Source organism: Choloepus didactylus, chromosome 23 (genome assembly GCF_015220235.1).
Source record: "Choloepus didactylus isolate mChoDid1 chromosome 23, mChoDid1.pri, whole genome shotgun sequence".
In the NCBI taxonomy this organism is placed as follows: Eukaryota; Metazoa; Chordata; class Mammalia; order Pilosa; family Megalonychidae; genus Choloepus; species Choloepus didactylus.
The window spans coordinates 6294783-6320479 of record NC_051329.1 but is presented as its reverse complement, the minus strand read 5'-3'; the positions used below and the strand labels follow the sequence as shown (position 1 = coordinate 6320479).

Genomic DNA, 25697 nt, shown 5'->3' with positions numbered 1-25697 from the left:
TGCCTTGAAAGCATGATCTGTCGGCCTCCTGGTAACAGAGCCTGGGACCAGGAGGCTTTGATTTTGGACTCCAGGGCCTCTTCCTTTGGGGAGCCCTCCAGGGTTTCAGATTCTTACTTGGGCTTTAGAGCTGGAGGGGCAGAAGAGGGAGAGGGACAAGGAGGCAATTTAGCCAAAGGAATGTTCCCACATCTTTATGTAAACTTTACTTGTGGGACCCTGATACTGTCCCAAAGGAGAAGGATCTAGAGTTCATAAACTGAGTGCCTTATTCACCTTTTCATGGCATTCTTTAAAAAATTTTAAAAGGTCTACCAACTTCCACCAATAGGGAGATTTCATAAACCGTTTTCTTTGAAACTGTTTTGAAGATCTGGCAATGTGGCAGTACTTGGCTGTCATTAAAAAGTGGTTTCTCCCTTGAGGGCCCTATATTGAATGAAATAAGTCAGACACATAAGAACAAATATTGCAGGGTCTCACTGATATGAACTAATTATAATATGTAAACTCATAGACATGAAATATAAGTTACCATGTTATAGAATGAGGCTAAAGAATGGGGAGCGGTTGCTTATTATGAGCAGAATGTTTAACTAGGTTGAACTTAAGTGTTTGGAAATGGACAGAGGTGATGGTAGCACATTATTGCGAGAATAACTAGCAGAGCCGAATGGTGTGTGAAAGTGGTGGAAACGGAAGCTCAGAGTCATGTATGTCACCAGTAGGAAAGCTGGAGGTCAAAATATGGGAATGTATAAAACAATGAATCTTGTGGTGGACAATGTCTATGATTAACTGTACAAATCTTAGAAATCTCTTTCAAGAACTAGAACAAATGTATGACGCTATAACTGAGAAGTTAATAAAAGAGGGCTATATAGGGAAAAATATACCTATTGCAAACTGTACTACAGTTAGTAGTATTTTCACATTTTTTCATCAACAGTAACAAATGTACTATACCAGTATTATGAGTCAATACTGGAGGGGGTTGGTTAGGGGTATGAGAGGATTCGAGTTTTCTTTTTTGTCTTTATTTCTTTTCTGGAGTAATGAAAATGTTCTAATAATTGAAAAAAAATTAATTGTGTTGATGGTTGCACAGCTGTGTGATGGTACCAGGGGCAATTGATTGTGTACTTTGGATCTTTGGATGATTGTATGGTATGTGAACAATCTCAATAAAATAATAAAAAAAGTGGTTTTCCCCTTTTCTTGTGGGAGCCGCTGGGTTGAGAGGAGAGTGGCCTTTTCCTCTCCCCGACATGGCGTGCGCTCGTGCATTGATATCAGTGTACTATGAAAAGGGGGAGTCATCTAGCAAAAGTGTTGCTTTGCCTGCTGTGTTCATGGCTGCCATTAGATCGGATATTGTGAACTTTGTAAACACTAACTTGCACAAAAACAACAGATAGCCCTGTGCTGTCTGTGAGTTGGCAGGTCATCAAACCAGTGTGGAGTCCTGGGGCACTGGCAGAGCTGTGGCTTGAATTCCCAGAGTTTGAGGCCGTGGGATGCACCGATCTGGCCAGGGTACTTTTGGAAATATGTGTCGTGGAGGTTGCATGTTTGCACCAACCAAAACATGGTGTTGATAGCACCGTAGAGTAAACACAACACAGAAACGATAGCCATCTGCTCTGGCCTGGCTGCCTCGGCCTTACCAGCACTGGTCACATCTAAAGGTCATTGTGTAGAGGAAGTTCCTGAACCTCCTTTGGTGGTTGAAGATAAAGTTGAAGGCCGCAGGAAGACCAAGGAGGCTGTTTTGCTTCTTAAGAAACTTTAGGCCTGGAATGACGGAAAAAAGGTCTGTGCCTCTTAGTGATTGGGTGTTAGCAAGGGCAAAATAAGAAACCGTTGTTGCATACAGTGCAGGGGACTGTGCACCATCTATAATGAGGACAGTGGTATCTTCCAGGCCTTCAGAAACACCCCTGTAATTACTCTGCTTAATGTGAGCAAGGTGAACATGTGAAACTTGCCCCCGGTGGGCACGTGGGACGTTTCTGCGTTTGGACTGAAAGTGCTTTCTGCAGGTTAGATGACCTGTGTGGCACTTGGCTAAAGCTGCTGCTGTCAAGAGTCACTACAACCTTCTGATGCACAAGATGATGAATACAGACCTTAGCAGAGTCTCCAAAAGCCCAGAGGTCCAACGAGCCATCGAGCACCACACCAGAAGATGCATCGCTGAGTCCTAAAGAAGAACCCACTGAAAAACCTGAGAGTCATGTTGAAACTAGACCCAGGTGCAAAGACTGTGCGCCAAAACACCATTGTAGGTGCAAAGACTGTGCGCCAAAACACCATTGTTCACCAGGCCAGGAATCACAAACCCAGGGTGGGTAAAGCTGCAGCAGCACTAGAGGCCAAATCGGATGACAGGAGGGTTCCAGGCAAGAAGCCTCCAGTGGGGAAGACAGGAGGGCAGGCTGTGGCCACCAAGAAGCCAGCAGAAAGAAACTGACCACAGAAGAAAAGAAGCCTGCTGCTTAAATTGCTTATTCCGTAAAAGTCAAATCATGTTGGACACCTTATTTTGAATAAAGACCAGATCAAAAAGACAGGGAGAAAGGCCCTGTTTAGATGCATCACATGTTGTCTAGCTCACCCCAGGCCCCACCACTCCCTTTTGTCTCGGGCCTCACCCGCTTCGTTCATGTATGTTATCCATCTGGCTCTTGTGGGCATTTGTATTTTGAAACTCCTGATGTAGTATTGGAGAAAAGAGAGGGGCTAGATTCTGATCTTTGCAGACAGACAATTGCCAGCTCATTTGCTGTGTGTTGGGGGGAGTCAGAAGTGAGCAGTGGGTGTATCAGGAAGTGAAACTACCACCCCCTGTCATCACTGGCCCTGTTTAGTAAATCAGCTACTTTATGTAAAGCCCTATAAGGGTGCCTGCATACAGCAGGTGCTCAGTATGTGTTAGCTGATACTATTATTTACTATGTACTTGTCCCAGGTTCTGTGTTAACCCTTGTATGCTTTCTCCCCCTGTATTATCACAGCCACCATACAAAGTAAGTTTTATTTGCATCCATTTTAGGGATGTGGAAACTGAGACTTGGAGAGGTTAGGGGTTGCCTTTCTGAGGTCCTGCAGTGGGGAAGTGGTGGAATTAGGGTGCGGCCTGTCTGTGTGAGTCGAGGGAGCCCATTTTGAACTCATCTGGGCTGTTCGCTTGTCTGGAGGGAGGCTGGACGTCACCCAGCAAACCTCTGTGGGTTGTCATGTAGAGTTTCTTGTTTTCATGCTGTCATAGGTAGGGCTATTATTTATTATGCTTCGAAAAGTTACTTATTTTATGGCTGGAGGGAAACACATTGAAGTTGTGGAAATAAGTGAAGACCATCTGTGAGAAACAAGCACTATACCTACAAAGGAATACATGCTCACCCAGTTGTGGAGAAGGAAAGAATTTATTCACCATCTTGCAAGAACAGGTGCTCAACCAAAAAGGGAGTGGGTTGGCGCCCCAAACAATAAACCCAGCAGTATTTATTCCCTACACCTAACCCACAAGTCTGTCCATCCCTCCCCTGTTTCTCCAGTGGTTGGATACTTCACAGGTTACATTCTATTCCACAGGCCTAACTAGCCTGGTCAAATTTGAAACATTTGAAAAAGTCTCTGGCCTGAACTTGAAACATTTGAAACAAGGAACATTTGAAACAAGTCTCCACCCCTGACTATAATTGTTATGCCCGTATTAGGCACTGACACCACTTCTGTGCTTAGGTGGTCTCTTTCCTTTGTTCTTTAACTGCAGAGTCAGTCTGAGCTAGTTTGGTAACAAGTTATGAAACTATTTAGGAACCTCTACCCTGAGACTCCACCTTGCAAGGATAGTGGGCGGATAAATAGGGGGACCGGCCACCGATTACAGCTTGGCTTCTAAACCTTCTGCCAACCCCTGAACTGCCCCCACCCTATGTGAAAGTTAAACTTAATTTAATTCTTATACATCTCAATGAGCACAAGCAGAGACTCTCTCTTCAGAGCAAGGGAGTCAACCTCCACCACTTGTGCTTGGCAGATTCCAAGGCAGGCCGGGGAGTGGGGAAGCTTTCCAGTGAGTGAAAGGGCAGGTGGCAGTCAGAGGTGGTTGGCATGGGGGAGCTGGAGACGCACTGCTTAGAAGCGGGGCGTCTTCGGTGATTGGCTAAGGGAACACGTTTGGCTTCCTTTGGTAGGTTCCTGGGTTGGAGGGAACGGCAAAAAAACCAGGGAAATTGGCAGTTACTGACCAAGTCTGCCCGTGGTGGGCCGCCTGCTGCAGAGCTGTGGGTCAGAGATGTATCATCATTTATTGTCGTCGTCCATTTGTATATTCAGTCTTTCAAAATAAAATAATTTTTTTAGGCCCCGGGAGATGTGTTGTTTCCTAACATAACTGATTGTCTGTTTAATCATGTCTTTCATGAATGAAATGTAACATATTTCATTCTGGCTCAGATGAGGCTCCTGATCGAAGCAGGAATGTAAACAAGATTTGCTCAGATCTAATTTCAGAGCTGAAAATGTATGGAAAGGGGGCAGATGTGGGTGATTTTCATTTGTTACTTTGCTATTTTGGACTGCATATTATAGAGGGGCCAGTACGAACAAAAGTTGAATTTATTATTCTCTGATGCCAAAATAGTTTCTGTTAAACACTGGCATCTAAATCTGACTCTGCACTGGAAAGCCTTTTAGCAAAAGGTTGTAAAATGTGGCTTGGAGGGGAAAGGGTGTTGGTGGTTGAGCAGAGCCAGGCTGGAGTCAGGTCAGGCTTTGTTACTGTTGCAAGAAAGTTTGAAATGTTAAGAATTTTTTCCCCACTCCTGATATAATATCTCCGAGGCTAAGAGAGATCCAGGGAAACTTTATCCCTGTTATGTCACATTTTGAATGTGAATAATATTAATGGTTAGGTTTTTTTTTAAATTGACTTTATTTTTTAGAGCACTTTTAGGTTTATGGAAAAATTAGGCAGATTGTACAGAGAGTTCCCATCTGTACCCTCCACCTGGCTTCCCGGGCATCAGTGTGGTATAGTACAACTGACGGAACATTATTGATATGTTATTATTAACCGAAGTCCATAGTTTAATTAGGGTTCATTCCTTGCATTGCACACTTCTGTGGGTTTTGAAAAGTGCATAATGTCACGTATCCACCATCACAGTATCCCACAGAAGTTTCTCTGTCCCCCAAATCCCCTGGGCTCCACCTCTTCCTCCTCCCCTTCCCCGTATCCCCTGCACCCACTGATCTTTTCACTGTCTCTCTGGTTTTGCCTCTGCCAGAATGTCATAAAATTGGAATCATGCATACGTAGCCTTTTCATACTGGCTTCTTTCACTTTGCAAGATGCATTTCAGGTTCCTCCATGTCTTTTCATGGCCTGAGAGCTCGTTTCCGTTTTATCACCGAATGATATTTCACTGTATGGATGTACCATGCTTTGTTTATCCATTCACCTTTTAAAAGATATCTTGGTCCAGCTGGACTCAACCCCAAGACCAGAGAACACACCAGGCAAAGAGCTCACCATGGATTTTAACTAGGGACTTATCTACAGGAGGATTTTTCCCAATGGGAGCCAACTGGGAAATGGAAGTCAGTGATCTCACAAACCATAGGAAGAGGTGTGCCTTACATGGATCAGCACGGCCTCACTAGATCGGGTTACCAGGAAGCCTCAGCTGGGGCTCCTGAAAGTTGATCACCAACAGTGATTCCGCCCATGACCTTCCACGTCTGGGTTCCGGTCACGCGACTGCTGCAGCGCAAGGCTTTGCCCTTTTCCCTAATGGGGAGGGGTGCCGACCCCTGGGCTGCCACACATCTTGTGTGCCATTTTTGGCAGTTATGACTAAAGCTTCTATAAACATTTCAAAAAAATGGTCTTTACCAAGCAACAACTGCCCCTTCCTGCCTGCCTCCTCCCCTAGTATGCTCTAATTTACTTTCTGTCTCTGCAAATTTGCTATTTCCAGATACTTCCTGTAAGTGAAAGCCTACAGTATTTGTCCTTATGTGCCTTGCTTATTTCACTCAGCATGCTATAAACATTTCAGTGCTTAGTTAAAATTTCACACTTAAAAATAGCAACCTGTTCGATGAATATTCCCCAAGAAGCACCAAAAATTCAGGCCTTATTAATATTTTTTTCTAGGATAAAACTCAAGATTTCTCTTGAAACTTTGCATAGACACAGATGCTCTGAATTGGAGCCCAGATAAAGTCTAGAGCTTAGAGCTTCGATTTTGGTAGCGCTCAGGAAGGAAGGCAGGCAATTATTTCCTGAACAAACTGTAACCTGCACAGTGTGTTGACTGAGTTCCAAATGTTACGGGCTGCTTTAGGGAGCATGTTTCTGTTAATCAGTACACAGTACTTATCCCCAAATCTGTGAACCCCAGTGCAGACTGCAGGGAGTGAGTGTAAATCTCAGATGCTCGAGGCTTCTGCACAGGGGATTTTGGTCTGCTGCTTAAGCTTTATCTTGGGTCACATTTGGAAAACTGGGCTGCACCTAGATTACGGTGCTGGCTGATAATTTTGTGAACACTTGGTGCTAAAGCACTGTGCTGAGTCCTTTAGATGTGCTGTCACTTTATCCTGGCCACCAGGCAAGGAGGCTGCAGTGGTTACAGCGGCGGAACAGCCTGCACTCAGGGCCTGTATCCTCGCGGGTCCTGTCTGTGGCAGGGCCACTTCTCTGCGGGCATTGCGTGCTGGCTCAGGCCCTTCCTTCTCCCTGCCCAGTGCCGCCCCGTGCCGGGCACCGGCTGCTGTCAAAGGACCACAAACCACCCCCTTCTCTCTGTGTTCTTTCCCTTCTCTTCATGGATAAGGACACTCGTCATCGGACCCAGGGCCCACCCTAATGTAGGGTGGTCTCGTCTCAAGAGCCTTACCTTAATTACATCTGCAAAGACCCTTTCTCCCAGTGAGGTCGCGTGCGCAGCTTCCAGGGAAACGTACCTTTTGGGGGGCACCATTCCCAGCACTGCAGCGGGCGCTGCGTCTCTGTTTCCTGGTACTTGGTGCAGCTCTGTGGTCAGCATCCTCGACCTGCCTCCTGGAGCGGGGTGGGCATCTCTCTGGGACAGAGGTAGCCGGGCCAAGTTCAGAGCTTGGACTAGGCAGCAGGCTGGCCAGGCTCCCATCTAGGTCTGCCCCCCTCTAGCCCCATGACCTCGGGCAGATCCCAGGACTTCTCTATGCCCCAGCTCCCTCCTGCGAAATGAAGATTATGATAGCGTCCGTCTCATCGGGTGGTTGTGAGAATTAAATGAATTCATACAGGTAAAGCATTTGGAACAGGGCCCAGCCCAGAATCAGCCCTCAGTAAGTGACAGCAATTAATATTATGTTTCTTGTTGACTACGATTATGATTACACATCTACGACTAAGAGCCTAAGTGTTGCTCAAGGACACGGAATAAGCTAGAGGCAGTAGTTTAACTAAGACCTACACAAAGCCTGGGCTGGGTTTTCTTTGCTGTAGACCAGTGCTGTCACATAAAAATATGCATGAGATACATGTGTAATTAAAATATTTCCAGTAGCCGCATTTAAAAACAAGAAAAAGCAGCAGGTGAAATTAATTTTGGTAATACATTTCATGTAATGCACTATACCCCACATATTATATGAATCAATATGAAAACTACCAGTGAGATAATTTGTATCCTTTTTTACCATATTCAATCTTTGAGGTCCTGTGTGTGTATTTTATACTTGTAGTCCCTCTCAATTTGGATGCTAAATTTCCATTGATAATAATTTGTATTTTAGATTTTATAAAAGTTGCAGTTGAAAAAGTAGAATCATGTACCCAAGTTGTTCTAAACATACTTAAAATTTTTCCGAAAATAGAGTCTTAGTTTTTAAATTTAAATGAGTTAAAATAAAAAATTGAGTTGCTCAGTCTCACTGGCTGCAGTTCAAGGGCTCAGTGGCTACCGTATTGGACGGTGCAGCTCTCTAACAGGAAACATCACACCTGTGATGGGGTAAAGGGGCTGAATTCTAACATTACAGAAGGTTCTGAAGAGGTAGTAGTTTATATCCTGTTTTATTCCCAATTTCCCTAGAAAGTCACTGGCTGTCAGAGCCAGGCTGGCCGCTGGAACATCTTTGGGTAATTTTGTGTGAGTGTATGTACGTGCCTGTGCATGCATGTGCGTGTGTGTCTATGCATGCTTGTGTGTGTGCGCGTGCGTGCAAGGCATGCTTGTGTGTGTGTGCTCATGCACGCATGCATGTGTCTGTGCATATGTGCACATGCGTGTCAGAATTCTAAGTGGGCTTCAGCCCAGTACATCACAGTTAGTGACCACGTGGATGGATTCTCTTCTTTGCACCTCCGTATCCACTCCCCACCCCGCTCTGCCCTGCCCCTCCCTGGGGAGCTGACCATCTAAGGTTTCTTGGTCTCTACCATCCAGCTTTGTTTGGCCAATGGCAGGTACTGATAGAGGACAGAGAATGCCTGGAGAGTGACGAGTTGGGACAGCCTGTCCTCCTTGGCCTTCGCATTGGGCTGTGGTTTGGGCATGCCCCTCCATCCACAGCTCTCGCACCTGGGAGTGGTCCCGCCCCTGTGGTTCCAGCACCTTCTCCAGTTCGCTCCATATCTCCTATTTGTTCCCTTCTCTTGTCCTCTTAGACCTAGGGGCAGTAAGGGTGATCCATGCACCCAAATTGTTGCAAACATGCTTACTTGAGTATAGGTTTAAAATCTAAGTTAATTAAAATAAAGCTACCAATTCAGTTCTCAACCGAACAGGCCTCCCCACTGTGTCCAGCCCTGGGCTGCTTTCCATCCCTTTTTGGTCCTTTCCCCGCTGTCCACATCTGGTCAATCATCCTTTCCTTAAACCCTGCTGGAGCCCAGAGGGACATGCGGTACATCAGCCAGTGATGAGGCAGGAAGGCCCGATGGATACAGCGGAACATCAGCTGGTGGTGCCGTTGGGAAGGAAATTGCCTGCGTCCAGCTTGAAGCACCTTGTTCTCTACCCTCAGTCATCATCCAGAGTTTTGAGGAAGTTGATTCTGCCCTTCCTGTGCTCTTTGTGTTCACCAGCAAGTCTGACATGCCAGCTTGGCGACACCACTTCCCTACCCCTCATGTCTGAGTCTTCATATTTTGGGTAACTCTGGACTTTATCTGGGGTATTATGGTTAAATTGTGGTGATTCTGGGCTCTGATGTTGTTCCCCCATGAGTGCTGTTTCTTTTGTTTCAGCAGGCCACTGATCTGGTTGGACTTGTACTGCATCTCTTTTTCTGGGTCACGTCTCCGATCTCAGTCTGGATCTTTTGTCATAGCTGAGATGCTTGAGGCAGCTCTGCATGAACGGGGTCCAGGGTTTGGCCAGAGTTGTTGACAGCATAATTTTTTTAGTATGTTCGATTGATTCACCCAATGGGGGCAGTAGTGCGATTTTGGAGGTGGGGTTGGGAGGAGTGGAGAAACTGGGACCGTTGCTTCCCTCGCATTCTGCTATCTGATGTGTCCTGGGCCGAGACTGCTTCTGCTCTTTGGGGTTTTCTCCTGGAGGACGCAGATGCCCTGTGAGCAGGACCTGCCAGGGTTCTGGCTCCATCACCCGGCCTCACCCCAAGACTTTTGGGTGATGCCCCCTGCTCCTGGGTCTCTCCAGCCGAGAGGGCGGAGTGGCTCCTTGCTGTTGCTCAAGGGTGGGTTCCTTCCACACCTCCTGTTGAAGTTCTCACCTTTCTTCATCCATGTGACCAGTTCCCTGCATGAAGTTCCCTCTGCTGAGGTAAAAAGAGTTGTTTCTGTTCTCCCAGCTGGATCCTCTTGGTGCAGAGGAGGATCCTGGTTTTCGTTCTGGATGCGTGGAGCGTGAGGAGCCTGTGGGACCTGCCCCTGGAGCAGTGGGAAAGCAGCTGGCTGTGCGGGCAGGAGCTCAGCAGGGGTCTTCTGCCTAGGATAGACTCTTAGGAGTTTTGGCAGTTTGATGATGATTGAAGAATTGGGGAGGATGCGATTTCCTCAGGGCAGATCATGAGAAGAGAGAGTAGAGGGCTTGTGGCTGAGGACTGGGGAACACCAGCATTTAACAGTTGAAAACTGACAAAGAAGAGTAGTCAAAGGAGCCACCAGAGAGGTAGAGGAGAAGCGGGAGAGTGGGACCTCACAGAGGCCAAGGGAAGAGACTGCTTGTAAACAAGAAGTGATGCTGCTGAGAGATCAGACAAGGGAAGTGAAAGTTATCCTTTGCATTTTACATGTAGAGGCCAGTGGTGACTTAGTAAGCTGTTTAATGAACTTCTGGGAATAAAAGCCAGACTGGAAGGGCTTTGGGGTGAGTGATATATGAGATTTATTAGGGATTACAATCAGCTGCCTGTAATAGAAACCCCAAAGAATATGGACTTCAACAGGTAGTGATACATAGGGAAAGGCAAGAATGTCACAGGTTTTGGTTTGGTGGTTCAGGATGCCAGAGCATCTGGGACTGTAGGAGCCTCTTGTCCTTTTCCTCAGGTTCACAATGTGGCTGCTGCTGTTGTGGCCATCACATCTATATTTCACACAGAGGGAAGGAAGGAGGATGAGGGGCAAAAAAAAATCAGCACACCTGAGTCTTCTCCTCTTTTGAGGTATTTCCCCAGAAGTGTCAGCCAACATCTTTTGTCTCTTGCTCAATGGCCAGAACTGTGTGCCATCCCCCGCGAGGCAGGGGATAGTAAGTGTTTAACTGGTCAAATTGCCATTCCTCCACAGGTAAGGGTTTTCTTGGTAGGGAAGAAATGGAGAATGGAGATTAAGCAAGCAGTTAGCAGGGTTTCCCACATGTTTGATGGGTAGAATGAAGGCTACAGCTTTTAGTGTGTCATTCAGCATTTGGCAAGAGGAGTGGAGGAAGGGGAGTCAGTGGAGTATAAGGAATATTTTCTTCCTTAAAGCTGAGAGCACCTGGACACCCTCAAATGCTGAAGGAAAGCCCAGTGCCTTGGTCATAACGTGGAGCTGTTTTCTGGGGGCCTTGGGGATTTTCAGGACACAAGTGGGCAGCCAGCCTACTTTTACTACTCACTTTAGAGACTGCTATGTAAGAGAAGAATAAGTAATTGTGTGCCCTGTGGACCTGCTGCATGTAATTAGTTTATGTGGAGCCAGTTCCATTTGCCTTTTCCACGTTTCATCGTTGCCCTCGATGACTTGTGCAGTGAGTAATTCTAAAGAAATTCAAAGCAAATGGTGCTAATCAGAGATGCAGACTACTGTCTATGACCTTTCATCCTGACGGGTGGGCTATTGTTTGGTGATAATTTCATCAGATTTCCAATAAAAGTGTAGTGTTCCATTCATCTCGCTGTTAGTTCCATTAAAAAGCTGCCATGTAGACAGAAGATTTCAGGAAAAAAAATCACTTCACGCCAGGAAAGAAGAAGATAATGAATAGTGTCATGGCGTAACCTATAATCTATAATTTTAAGGTCAGGTATAATTTCTAATTGGGAAAAATTGCATTTTTCTCTAACTTAGTGGTCTAAACCTGCAAGGAATTAAGCATGCACTCCTCTTTGTTCTCAGAGCATTTTGTTCAAACTTCTGCTCTGGCATTTATCCGACATATTAGAATTAACTGAATTTGTGTCAGGCTTTTTGCTTCCAAGCTTCTTGCAGACAGGGGATGCTGAATTGGTGATGTCTTTGTCCCCAGCACAGGGCTGGCAGCCTGTTGGAGTTCATGACGTAGCCCTGGAGTTGAATTAAATTTGAAATCCGGAATGGGAAAACTTGCCACTTACCCCGGGGGTCCCCAGTAATGATTTCTCTCCACTGACGGCAATGCAGTTGCACCTGCTACTTAATAAATACACTGGCTGTTTCCCTCTAAATGGGAAGCCCTCTGAATGCTTCTACAGAAACTCAGTCTCAGACTTGGAATCTAACCTGCCCTTGTGCCTCTCTGGGTTTAGTCAGAGGAACTTTCTGCCTGCCCTTGGGGTTGGGATGCCAGGACCAGTGTTGGGAGCTGTTTTTCCAGATGGAAGAAGTGAAAATAAGGAAGCCCATTCTGCATTGGTTGGGATTGCAATTGATAGTGTTTTATTTATGGTATTTGTCTTTCTGATTGGGTCAAAAGCAGAAAGGCAGGTGTGAAAAGGAAAAAGGACACCTTTCCTGTTGTACACTTGCAGCGGGCTTGATGGTGACCTAAGGGAGGGCACAAGGCGAGTAAAACGCCAAGCCGTGTGTCCCTAGAAGGCCGCCCTCCTCCCTGACCTCACCTCCCACCACGTTCCCATCACCCCCCACTTGCTCACTGTGTTTGAGACACACTCTGCTTCTGTCTGATCCTGGAACCCAGCAAGCTTATTCCCGTCTCAGGGAACCTCCTTGTTCTCTGTGCCTGGAAAGCTCTTCCCTGAGAGCTCTGCAGGGTGACTTCTCCTCACCATTCACTTTTCTGCCCTTGGCCTTCTCTGGGCATCTCAAAGTGGTCTCCTCTGCTGGCCACTCTTCCGTCATCCAGCCTTATTTTCTTCATAGCCTTCACATATGTTCACCACTGAGGTATTTATTCATCCGCTTACTTGTTGCCTGCTCCCCCCACACTGGAATGCCAGCTCCACAAGGGTGGAGACAGGTATCCCCAGGGCCAGGAACTGTGGAGCTCAGTCAGTGGGGACAGTTGCGTCCTTACATCTTAGATATGACCGTTTATGCACGTCTTAGATGTCTGTTTTAAGGAGTTGGCTAATGTGATCATGGCAGTTGGGAAATCAAACTTGGTAGGGCATCAGCATATTGGAAACCAGGCAAGAGGTGATCGTGCTGCCTCGAGGCAGAATTTCTTCTCCAGAAACCTCCAACTTTTCTTTTAAGGCTTCTGACTGATTGGAGGAGGCACCTTCCCTTGATCGAGGGCCGTTGCCTTTATTGAAAGTCACCTGGCTGCAAATGCCGGCCACATCCACAGAGGCCTTCCTGCAACATCCAGGCTAGAGTCTGACCACAGCACTGGACCCCATTGCCCAGCCAAAGTGACACATGAAATGAACCATCACAGCGCCCTATGATGGAAAGCCACAAAGTAGCCCAAAGTACAATTATCTGTCAACTTAGAAGTTTCTGGAGAAAATGTCCTTACTCTTGTCCTCATTCTCTTTCATCACCAGTTTGAAACTTTCAAGAGCAGAGTTTTTATTCTTGGTCTGGCTTGATTCATTGGTGTCACTGCTAGGCAGATGTTCATTCAGTGCAGAGGATCTTGCTCTGGACTTGGATGTCCTCCTTGGGGCTTTTCCTCTGGGACTGAAGGGATGGGGAAAATAGTACAAAAAGTAAGATGAGACCAAGACCGTCTTTTCCCTGTATTTTCCCTGAAGACCTTAGATCTGAGACGACTTGGCTACTTAAATTCTCCTCAGGGGCACGGAGTTCTTCCTTAGCCTCAATTCTCAGGAGCAGTTGGTTGGTGTGGTGCAGACCTTGCTCAGCTGCCCTGCAAACACATTTCTTTCCTTGTCTACATTTAGAAGGTGGCTTGGTTTTCACTGGTAACTAGTCCCAGATGTTTTCTTGAAAAACAGGGAGGTGTGCAGAAGGAGGTCTCACGAGCGACTTCTCTGGGGGTTTCAGTCAGGGCTTCCTAACGCACTTCCATCGCAGAGACCCCCCCACCTCCCCTTCACCTTGGCAACCTTGTGTGGTTAGCTGGCCAACTCCCACTCCTTGGTGCTCGCTAGTTAATTGCAATTACATGCTATTAAAGAAAATGGAGAGAAAAAAAGAGACGATTTGAGGCTAGAATGAGAAATGAGTTACAGCGGCTATTTCTAACACTGCATGCAGAAGAAACCCAATTTGTTGGCTTCATGTTGCAGAAAAATGTCGGGAGTTAAATCTCATTTTGTGGCAGGGCTGGCTTGCCCAACTGAACTCCCTAAGATCAGATAGAACATTTCCATCACTGAGCAGGTTAGTGAAGTCCCTGATAGGATTTGCTGGCCAGAAGAACCACAGCCCGAGCTGCAGAGAGGTTTTATTTATTTGCCATCTGTATGTAAATTGTGCTATTATGGAAATGGTGTCAGAAATTGTATTGCAACCGGATAGCACACAGTGTACTATAATACTGGAGCTCAGATATCAAAAAATGGCAGCTTGCGTGTTTGCATGTGAATAACCCAGCTCACTGCTGCATTCTACGAGAGGCTCAATCTCAGACCCAGAAGCTAACCTGTGATCATCATGCATAAGATGCTCTTTCAGTATGCAACAGTCATCCAAAGACCAGGAGGTGGGGGGCTGAATTTTCGAGGGAAAAGAGGTGCGTGTACCTGGCCTTATTATTAGCTCCCTGAATGCAGTGCCAATCCTCCCTTGGCGGCAACCCAGGTTACTCTCAAGAGGCATATTCCGTTGCTAAAGGACAAATATTTTTGAAGTTAATTATAGGTAGTCAGGGAATAGAGTAACACCCTGAAAGAAACTGAACTGACTTGAAGAAATCAACTCAGGACTTGGGATGGATGTCGATTACATCATGCCCTGGGGTGGGGGAGCTGCTTCCTTGTAGCATCTGTTGCACTCGGGAACACCCGGCTGGAAGGTTTCACTTGCCAGGGCTGCTCTCGTATCCATAGTAACATGACTGAGTCTGGAGAAAGGGGACAGCTCACTTTTGGTGAGACCTGCACATAAATTGTCACCTTATTCATCTCGTTCTTTTAGCTTCTGTTCTGGTTTGGTAAAGCTGCCGAAATGCAGTATACCAGAAACAGATTGGCGTTTACAATGGGGGTTTATTAGTTCACAAATGTACAGTTCTAAGGCCATGAAAATGTCCCAATTAAGGCATCCACAGGACGATACCTTCTTTGAAGAAAGGCTGCTGGCATCTGGGGTTCCTCTGCCACGTGGGAAGGCATATGGCTGGGATCTGCTGGGCCTCTCCTGGGTTTAGCTTCTGGTTTCCGTGGCTTTCTCCAAAATGTCTCTGGGCTTCTCTCGTAGCTTCTCCCAGGGGCAAATTCTGGATTACATATCTTAGCTTCTCTCTTAGCTTCTCTGCTTGTCTCTTCCAGGGCTTTTCTGCCTAAGTGCCTCTGAGCTCTCTTCAAAGTGTCTCTGCCTTTTATCCTCTCATAGAGGACGCCTGTAAAGTCTATTAAGACCCACCTGGAATGGGCAGGGTCATGTCTCCATGGAAACAGTCTAATCTAAAGCTCCCATCCACAGTAGATCTGCTCCCACAAGATTGGATTAAAAGAACATAGTCTTTTGGGGGTACATAACAGATTCAAACCAACACACCCTCCCTGCAGAAGTTACCAAATTTCAGACTGCTCTTTGCCTTGAGATCATCTTGGACACCACCTAAAATCAGTCTGCATCTCACACTTGGGAAACCACCAGTGGAGGGAAAAAAAATGATCTCATGTGCTACCTGAATGGGTAGTATTGTGGTACCAAATGTAGGTACGTAGGTAACCCATCACCTGGGCACAGTCAATTCTTCTGCATCCTCTTTCTGTCCTGGCTTAGTCACGGAGACCTGTCTCTGGGGCCCCATGATCTCTGACAACCCCTGGCCACTTTCTAATTCCCTTGTTCTTGGTTTGCCTGTTTCTGACTTGCACAGAGGCACTGCGTATGCTAGAGATGCCCTTGCAGAAATAAATAAAGCCCCATAACTGCCCTGAAGCTCATTCTCGACTAATAGAGACCTCAAGGTGTATGCACAAATGGCCACAAACACCCAACCACCATCTGCTCAGGGGGAATCCCTACCGCCTCCCATTTCCCCAGGCACTTGGGGCAGCGGGGAGGGAGATTCCACTCGGTACCCTGTTTATTCTCTTTTCCATCCAAGCTGTGAGTGTCCCTACAGAAGGTACCTTTTTTGTACCTGTTTTAGTTTCCTAGGCTGTTCAAGCGAATACCATGGGAAGGATGGCTGAAACAATGGGAATTTAAATGCCACGGTTTGGAGAGTAAGAGAAGACCCAAATCAAGGTGTCATCAAGGCGATGCTTTCTTCCCGCAGACTGGTGTTCTGGGGCTGGCTGCCGGTGACCCCTGGTCCTGGGCTCCTCTGTCGCATGACCACTCACACGGTGAACCCTCCTGGCCTCTCCCTTCTTTTCTGGGTTCCGCTGACCTTCAGCTTCCGGCTTCCCCTCTGTGGCTTTCTCTCTCTCTGTCTGAATTTCACGCCACCTCTAAAGGACTCCAGCAGTAGGATTAAGACCCATCCTGGTGAGCCACACCTTAACTGAAGTAACCTCACCAAGAGGCCCTACTTACATAGGGCTCACGCCCACAGGAACAGACTGAGTTTAAGAACATGTGTTTCTGGGGCACATACAGCTTCAGACCGCCACATCAGCCCTTTCCCCTCATGGTGACCAGCCCAGGGCCTGGCTCTCTACACTCTTAACTGCTGCTGCACTTACCTGAGAGGAGGCCAAAGCAAGATGGCGTGGCTAATGGTTCCTGGGTTCTCACGACAGCCAGGCTCCGCCCTGGACCCGGCATCCTCTCTCCTGAGTTTTCAGAATGAGGACACTGAGGAGCAGAGAGTTAGGTAACGTGTCCAAGGGCACACAGTGAGTAAGAGGCAGAGGCAGGACTCAAACCCAGGCCAGCTCCAGAGCTCTGGGGGAAAGTAGAGAGAGAGAGAGAGAGAGAGAGAGAGAGAGAGAGAGAGAGAGAGAGAGAGAGAGAGAGAGAGATGCCCCTATGTTGGATCGTGCTAGGAGGGAGGGAGAGGAGAGGGGAAGGGATGGGGGGAAGAAGGAGGAAAACTGGTGACTTCTCTGTTTACCTGTTTATTGTCTGTATCCTGAGGAATTGTATCTGTTTGTTTCTAGCTATATCCTCAACACCAAATTAAAAAAAAGGAAAAGGAAAACGGCGATATAACACCCTAGTCTATAGGCAGGACATATTTGTTGAATGACTATGACATGATCCATTTTTTAAAAAACCTACACTGTCAATCTCTGTGTGTGATTTGGGTGTGGGGGAAATGCGGAAGGAGTGCTGCAAATATTGGCAGGGAAGGAGGAAGGGGACACGAGAAGTTGGAGGCCAGAATGGGAGAGATCATTGGCTTGTGCCTGGTCAGTTCCCATATTGCTTGCCTTGTTGCACCCAACAGGTTTTGGTTTTGGAGCTTGAAAAGAAAAATCAACAAAATGTAATATCTACGTAAATGCAAAGGATGCCCCAGGGGTTCTGAGAGCCGGAGCTCCATTTCCAGGTGTCTGGGATGGTTTTTCTGGGCAGGAGCAGGGTGGGGCAGGGATGGCAAAGCAGCAGCATCTCGTGTGTCTACTCCAAACAGTGGTGGGTGCCAGGGGGCTGTTCCGGAGGAGAGTTAGGCCCCTCTGGGTTCAGCAGGGAAGACCGCTGAGACTGATGAGCTGCATGGGTCATGGGGGCTGGGGGGCGGGTAGATATTTGCTGTCCCTGGCTTAGAGTATTTCCTGGGCAGCCTCCTGACTGTCACTCAGTGCTCTAGATCGACCCTGCCCAGGTCCAAGGAGGCTGACAACCAAACCACACTGGGCAAGTGGTTTTTACATTTTCAAATGCCTTGGGAAAAGGAGATCTGGCAACTTCCTCTGTGACCAAATCCCATGTCCACAACCCTCAGGGCCTCATGTCTAACGAACCTCTGCGCCATGCCACCAGCCTCTTGGAGCCCAGGCATCAAACCAGGAGTCAGACGAGCAGGCTGCCGAGGGGCCCCTTCCAGTCCCAGGCTCTGCTTCTTCCACAGCAGTGCAGACCCACAAAGGCTGTTCCTTCTTTGAAATTCCACGGTATTTGCTCTCCATTAACCTCAGCTTCCAGCATTCCATCACACCCTGGCTTGTGCTAATAGTTAAGGATGGATGGATGGATGGATGGATGGATAATGGATAGACAAACAGAAAGACATATGGACAGACTAACATACTGTCTCCCTATCTTGGTGACAAGTTTCTTACAAGTCACTCATTTCTTATTTTCTACCTCCAGTCTCCTACTTGGAGGCTCATGCAGCAGCTGCTCAGTAAATGACTCCCTGCAACAGGCCGAGGATGTTTACAAGCTGGGATCATAAACCTCAAAAGCTGCATCTGATACTGGAGCCATCAGAGGTCTCCAGTATTGCTCTTCAACCTGCAGTGGGAGGGAGGACCCCGCTAGCTCAGGCCAGCGGCACAGTGGGCAGGGGTCCTGTTCTCCGTGGGGACATGCCAAAGGCCCGGGCAATGCTGCCTTGCTCAGCCCTTTTGTCCTCTGCACACAGACCCGCAACCTGTTCTTTAATTAACAAACAACCAGAGAACCCATTTGAGCACTTGCGTTCAAGAGTCAAGTATTTCTAGCTCAGTTTGTGGAATAAGCTCCGAAGTTATGAACAGAGACTTGGGACACGAGGAGCAAAAAACTTCTTAATCCTCCTTTCACAAAAGAGACCTCCTATGTGATGGGTCAGTAATGAGAAAACCAGAGGTGAATACTTTCTCTCTGGGCCACTCAGAGTCACAGGTAATACGTCTAGGGTGTTGAGAACAGACTGTCTTAGGCAGCACATCCCCTGCACCCCAGAACCTCGGACTCCTTCATGTAGGTCATCACCTTGGAGACACAACCTTCAGAGGCAGAGAGTAAAATGTCACACATGGGGCCAGTTGGAGTTCTCCAGAACAACAGAATAGGAGGTTCTAGATGGATAGATGATAAGATGATGGTAGAAAGACGATAGTTAGTAGATAGATAGATGATAGGTAGGTAGGTAAGTAGATAGATAATAGGTAGGTAGGTAGATAATAGGTAGATGATAGATAAGATATAGATAGGTAGATGATAGATAAATGGATGTGGAATAGATTGATTGATAGAGACAGATAGATTGAAAAACAGAAAACAGAGAAAGACTTATTTTAAAGAATTGGCTCATACAATTGTGGGGGCTGGCAAGTCCAAAATATGCAGGACAGGCCAGCAGGCTGGAAACACAGGGACAATTTTTTCTTTTCCAGAAAACCTCGATATTTGCTCCTAAGGCCTTCAACTGATGGGATGAGGCCAGTCCAAAGTTTTGAGGTTCTTTACCCAAAGTTCAACTGATGGAATGTTAACCTCATCTACAAAATACATTCACAGCCACACCAGATTAGTGTTTTGATTAAATAACTGGGTCCACTGGCCTCGTTAACACAAGACTAAGAATCACGCACATCCAGAGGAAGATAAGTCAAAGAACTCTAGGTTCTTTCAGTGTCTTAAATCTGCAAAACTAGATTTTTAAAAATTAAAAAAAAAAAATAAAATCTAGCAGAGACCAATGTTCTCCGGATGTGGGATAGACATCTCCATGAGGGTGAAGGAAAGATTTTAGGTGGTATGACAAGGACCTAACATTAATTTTGAGTCATAAAAAGAGAAAGTTTCTAATATTTCCAACCCTTTTAATTAAACCAGGTGGAAAGCTGCATTGGGAATTGGTGTCTTTAACCCCGTTTAACATTTGCAAATCTCCCTTTTGAACAGAAAGAGCTACCAGGCCTCACAAGCCATCTGAGAGCCCTGGACTACGCAGCACGCATGAAATACCACTGCTGTGTGCACACTAGTTATTACAGTTACCATCCATTGATGGCAAGTGATACCGGTTTCCCATTTACAGAAATGATAAAAAGTTTCTGTTTTAGATAAATTTACCTAAGTGAAACTATGAGTTGGTTTAAAGAAAAATATGAATTGACCAGTAGTTCTGGTGATGTGTATGTGGGTGGAGGTGAACTCTGCTCCATCCCTGAGGTCAGGATTCTCTAAGGGGGGATGAGTTTGGGGAATATACCCAGAGACATTGCTTTTTACTGTAATAGCTACACATTTATTTCAACATGCAGTAAAAATAAATAAATAAATAAAACCAGCAAAGCAAGAGATTCTGATTTCCCCCCTAAAGGGAGCAATATAAAAGTTTCTTTTAAGATAGATTTATTGCAAAATATGCGTATCAACTGAAATGAAAAAGAAAATGAATTGAAATGGAAAAAGAGTTCGGGTGGTGTGTGGCCATGGAGGGGTCCACGGATGAGGGAACCGGGAAACATCACCTGCAGAGAGGACAGGGAGTTCTGTCGCCAGCTTTCGCTCTACCTCAGCTCTGAGGGGACACCCCAGGGGTCTCGGAGCTGCAAATCCAGCTCAATTCAGTCAAAATGAGAGCTGCAGGGGCCGCTACCTGTGTGGTTTGCTCATCAGCTCAGATGAAAGAAGAAACATCTGGGAGAAGCAAGCAATCTGCTAAGAAAAGAACTCGGAGTCTCCCTGCGGCTGTCAGAAACACCAGGCTGTGGAACACAAGGCCCCTCACATTCACCTGTCTGCCTCCCTGCACTTCTCTCCCCACCACCGGCATTGCACAGAGCCGCCAACAACGGGAAGCCACAAACAAAGATTTTCAAACAAAGAGAAGGCAAAGAAAACAGGTTTTCAAAAAAGGAAAACACCCACAACTTTCCCAAATTTAGGTTGATCTGGAATAATTTAATGAGAGACTTGACCGTGAAACTCATTTCCACAACATGATCAAACTGAGTTTAATGTGATTTCCTGGCATCAGATCGCAGCAACCAGCCACGCTCCTAGCATGGCCTCTTAAACTTTCACAAAGGCTTCCGCATGTGGTTACAGTGCAGGGGTTCTAAGGATTTTATCACTGTTCTTATGAGATAAAGAAACAGACTTGGAGAAGACGCACAGCCTGATCTAAGCCCCAGAGAGCCAGAACCCGAACTCGGGATTCCAACGCCAAGATCTCCGCTCTCTCCACCACCCAGGCCGCGGCGCATTAAGAAGGCAGTGCCAATGCACTTTCTTCAGGTACGTTGAGTGGATGAAGTAGAAATGGTGCCTCTTTTGGGCATGACGCCGGGCAGCTTCTAGACACGTCAGCAGTCCAAAGTCGGCCTGCTGGCTCCGTGAGCACCGCCCTTGGTACAAAGAGGCCCAACTCAGACCGCTTACGGCACCTCTTATATAAATAATAGGTGCTTGCCGACTGTTTTATAAAGTCAAGGTAGACTTTTTATTGACGTGTATGTATATATAGCAACTGCACAAGTTATAAGGGAACAGCTTAATGAATTTTTACAAAGCGAGCACATCCAGCACCCGGCTCAGGAATCCGAACCTCGCCAGCAGCCCCCTCCTATCAGCTCCCACCCCCCTGCTTACCGCTGTCCTGACGGCCAGTGCCGCTGTAGAACACGCATGGTCTCATGTGCAGTTTTACTGCAAGGTCAAGACCCAGCAGCAGCGCAAACATATGGTCACTAAAAGACAAGTACAAGACTGTTCTCAGCAGCATTGTTTATGAGAGACAAAAACGAAACAACCCAGATGCCCACCAGCACTGGAGTGGATAAGTAAGTTGGGGTATTTTCATACAAAGGAAAAACAAAGCACTGCCTTTGCCGCAACTGGGTTAAAGCACAGAGTATTGATCTGCAGAAGGTGTTTTAGTCCTTTTATATGAAGTTCAAAAGCAGGCAAAACTAGTGCATGGCTTTAGAAGTCTCTAAAGAGCTTCCACTTGTGGTGCCTTTAAAATACGTCCATAAATTCTCTTCAAGAAGTGGTGCTTCTTTCTGCTCCCCAGACTTAGTGAGTCACCACTGACAAGGAGAACACGGCACAAGTGACAGCGTGTGACCTCTGAGGCCAGCACCTGAGGGCATCATGGCTTCCTGCCCCCTCCACACTCATGTCCTCTGGGGGAACCGACAGCCATGCCGCAGGTCACTCAGGAGCCCTGTGGAGGGCCCTTGTGAGGAGGGACAGCTGTCACCCACGCCAGTGGCCACCTGGAAGTGGATGCAGTCTTGTCCAGCCTTCGGACGCTGCAGTCCCAGCTGGCGTCTTGCCTGCAAACTCACGAGGGACCCCGAGTCCAAACCACCCAGCTAAGGTGCTCCTGAATTCGCGGCCCTCAGAAACTCTATGGGGACAGATATTTTGGGCAGCTAAGTTTGGGGACCACCCATATGTTATCCTTCCTCATTTTCAACTGTAGGGTGTGCACTGAGTCATATTTTTTTCATAGCAGAGTTAAAATAGGGATTCAGGAAAGAATAGTGTGTGTATACAGGTACATATCTTATGATTAATATTTAAAGTTTACCATGTCAAGTTTGGTCTTGGGGTCTTGTGTTACTGGACTGAGTAAATGAAAAACAAAAACAAAAACTGCCCTGGAGGTGATTTGTTAGGGTGGTGAGAGCAGAAGCTCCCCAGAGAACATCTCCCCAGTAGCCTGGGGCTGCAGACCTCCAGCAGTAAAGAGGCAGAACCATGGGTATCCCTTCCACGTGGCCCCACCATCTGGAAGATCTGAGTAAAATTTTTTGGCCCTCCCTTCATACCAGAGAAGTCTGAATTTTTTCTTTTTCTTCTTTCTTTTTCTTTTATGGGGTGTTTCCAGTGCCTTATTGTAAAATGTGGGTTAAGTATTTAGTCATGGCTATCTGTAGGTCGTTAAGAGAAAATGTTGTCGTCTGCTGGCCTTCACGTGCCATCTGCAGTTTCTGCAACAGTCCCCCCAAATTCTCACTTAATTTCTTATTCTGACTTGTGATGCATCGAAACCGCGATGGGGAAAGTTGCGATGTGGAAGGGATAACTGTACACGCGGAGGGTCTTGGTTCCAGAGGGCCGCCCCTCCTCCAAGTGGCAAGCAGAGGCTGCTCCAGGGGCACCCCCGGTGCTTGGGCCTGGGGGCTGATTGCCACTTGCCTCTCTGTGACCTGCCTGGTCTCTGGAGGAACCTGACTTTACAGCCAGATTCTGTGTGGCTGGGCCATGCGCGGCCGTTGAAGAGGTTTCCTTGCCCCCAGCGTGGCAGAGAAGTACAGGGGCACCCTCTCCTTCTGCCGGCCCAGAGGGGCCGTGGGAACTGCCCGGTGGATGGGCGTGGCCATTCTGATCACTTCCCACTCCACGCCCGCAGCTCCAGGATGCCATCCTCTTCCTCCACCCTGAAAGGAGGCAGAAGACTTTCCCTTTTATTTTAAAACTAGACTCTCCGAATGGGGACCCAGAATGAAAATTAATCTGAATTTTAGAAAATACAGACAATATTTCTAAAGAATGTGGACTGAGTGTCCCACCCATTCCATGCTTTTCCCTTCCTCTGTGGCAGGAGTGGGGGAGCAGAGTGGAGTGAGCTTCCCATCTTACCCCAAGGCTGTCCGCTGCACTGTGTGGGGGTGGGGTGGGGTGGGGTGGGGTGGGGGGAGGTTTAGGTCGGTCACAGGTAGCAGGAGGTCAGAACAGGTAACACACGTCCAGTGCCTGTCCCACGCTAGGTCAGGTTCTGCGCTGCGCAATCTGCATATGGTCACTCATTTAGTACTCCAGGCTCCTGTTCAAGTGGATGCTATTATCCTGTTTACAGATGCAGAACCTGAGGCCCCCGAAGTCTAAAATTGCTGCTTTAGGCTACACAGGTAGAAAGCAGCAAAACTTGGCTTTGAACTCTGCTTCGCCTTCCAGCCCTACCGCAGGGCTCAATTCTCGGGGTCTTTCCTCTGCTGAGAGAGGTTTGGAGCCCTGTGCCCGAGGGTGGCCGAGAGCTCAACCTGCTGAGGGTGCAAAGCACACGATGCCGAGCTCACTTCCCTCCACCTGGGAGTGCCGTGGGCCGGGACCCATGACCACTAACAGGGCTCTATCCCTGCTTCTGTGCCTGCCCATTGTGTGACCGTGGGCTGTGACAGTTTCTTAGAAGTAGCTTCACGGATTTTCATGAGGAGCCTATGAGATAATATGAGAAAGCCCCTGGAATGCCTTTGGTGCCAGTGCGGGTGAGGTGCCGCTCCTACTCCTTCTGCTGGGGGATCTGGGAGGGTTCCTGCTCAGTCCTCAGGGTCTTCAAGACCCCGTACCAGTTTCCCCACCTTCCAGCCTGCCCTGTGCCCACCTGCGCAGCGTAGGCTCCAACGCCAAGTCTGACAAGCGAGCACTGCAGCGTCAGTAGCCATCTCAGCAGCTGAGAGATGACGGGCAAAGACATCTTCCAAGAGCATCTGCCGGAGGTTGAGAAGGAAAAGGGGCTTTGCTTTCCGTGTCGGCTCTGCTTTCTTTCTTCCTGTGTCAGATTAAAGCCTGGTCATTTCAATTCAGGAACCCGCTGCATTTGATTGTTCAATTCATTCAAACAATTTGATTACTTCAGCAAATACTCGTTGAGTAGCAAGTATGCACAGAAAGAACATTGCGTGAAGTGGGGCAGATATAATGAAACCACACTGTGGTCACTGTCGTGGACCTCACAGTCTGGGGTGACTGGAACGTCTCAAAAAACGGATAGAGATAATTTATTTTGTATTGGTTGTGGTAAGCGCTGGGAAGGAAAAATGGAGGTGCAGTAATAGAGAAAACTAACCTAGTCCTGTGCACCTGGGAAGGTTTCCTCAGGAAGTGGTGATGAGCTTGAGACTTGACGAGAGGTTGGGGGTGAAGACTGGGGTGAGGGAAGAGTGTTTCGGGTGTCAGAACTGGTACATACACACGCCTCACCCCAGGCAGGGTCCAGGCTGGAAGGAGCTGGCACACCCCAAAGAGGATTTTAGGAAGGGGCTTTCTGCCTTGGTGAGGGCAGGGCCCAGGCAGCCAGCCAGGGGCGGTGAGGCACCCAGGGGCTGGCGATAGTGGCCTGCAGAGGTGAGGGCGGAGAGGGGGTGACAGGGAGCCCGTGAGAGCAGTGGTTGTGGGACAGGGTTGCAGGAGCTGGGTCTCCAGGGAGAAGCGCTCAGTCACTGTCGCCAGCAGGGAGCAGCCAGGGTAGAAATATTGTGGCCTCTTCACCGCCCAGTCTCCTGTTGGCACCTGCTCATGGTTGAACCCAACTGGGAGGTGGAGAGGGGCCAAGGGCACCTGTGGGTGAGGTTGGTCAGAGCTGCCAGCCTCCAGGGTCCAGGACAGGGCAGAGAAGGATAGCTAAGGGGTCTGTGGGGGCAAACAGAGAAGAGCCATCTGAATGTTGGGGCTCATGGGAAAGTAGGGAGCTGTGAGCCTAAATTAAAATAGCATCCATGTGTATGTGCTTTTTTCATATAATAAAATTTAATCCTTGTTTGAAACCTATGAGAAGGCTACTGTTATTCCATTTCACAGATGAGGAAACCGAGGCTCAGGGAGGTCAGATCCCTTATACAGCAACTACATGCTAGACCCAGGATTTGAACGCAGCAGTCTGGTCCCAGAGTTCCTGCTTTTAACCACCAAGCTGTCCTGCCTCTGGGTTTCGTGGTCTTTGGGTCATGGGGCACACTCTGCAGGACCCTGTGGGAGTTTGGACTTTTCGTAATGATGGGGGTTGCCACTGAAGAGCTTGAGGCCTGGGAGGGTCAGCTTTGGAGTTTGGAAGGAGCATGGGGGCTGCCGTCTGGCTGGTAGCAGAGGCCTTGGGGTGCTCTCACAGGGTGCAGGTGAGGAGGGTGGCGGTGGGATGCAGAGAAGACCAGGATTTGAAAGGGGCTTGGGAAGTCAGCTGGGCAGGGCTTGCTGATGGACTTGATATGGAGAGCAGGGACAGAAAGGGGGTACCAAAGCTGATTCCCAGGTTTCCAGCTTGGGTATTGTGGTGGGTGGTAGTCTTTTCTGGAAGAGGACAAGGGGTGGGGGCAGTTTTGTT

General features: G+C 47.7%; 1 protein-coding gene and 1 pseudogene across 3 annotated transcripts in view; both read left to right on the top strand.

The window, feature by feature from the left end:
• TMEM132B (transmembrane protein 132B) overlaps nucleotides 1-25697 on the top strand; it is a 398454-nt gene that overhangs the window by 175427 nt on the left and 197330 nt on the right. The gene's annotated exons all lie outside the window — the stretch shown is intronic.
• LOC119519174 lies at nucleotides 1233-2502 on the top strand (annotated as a pseudogene).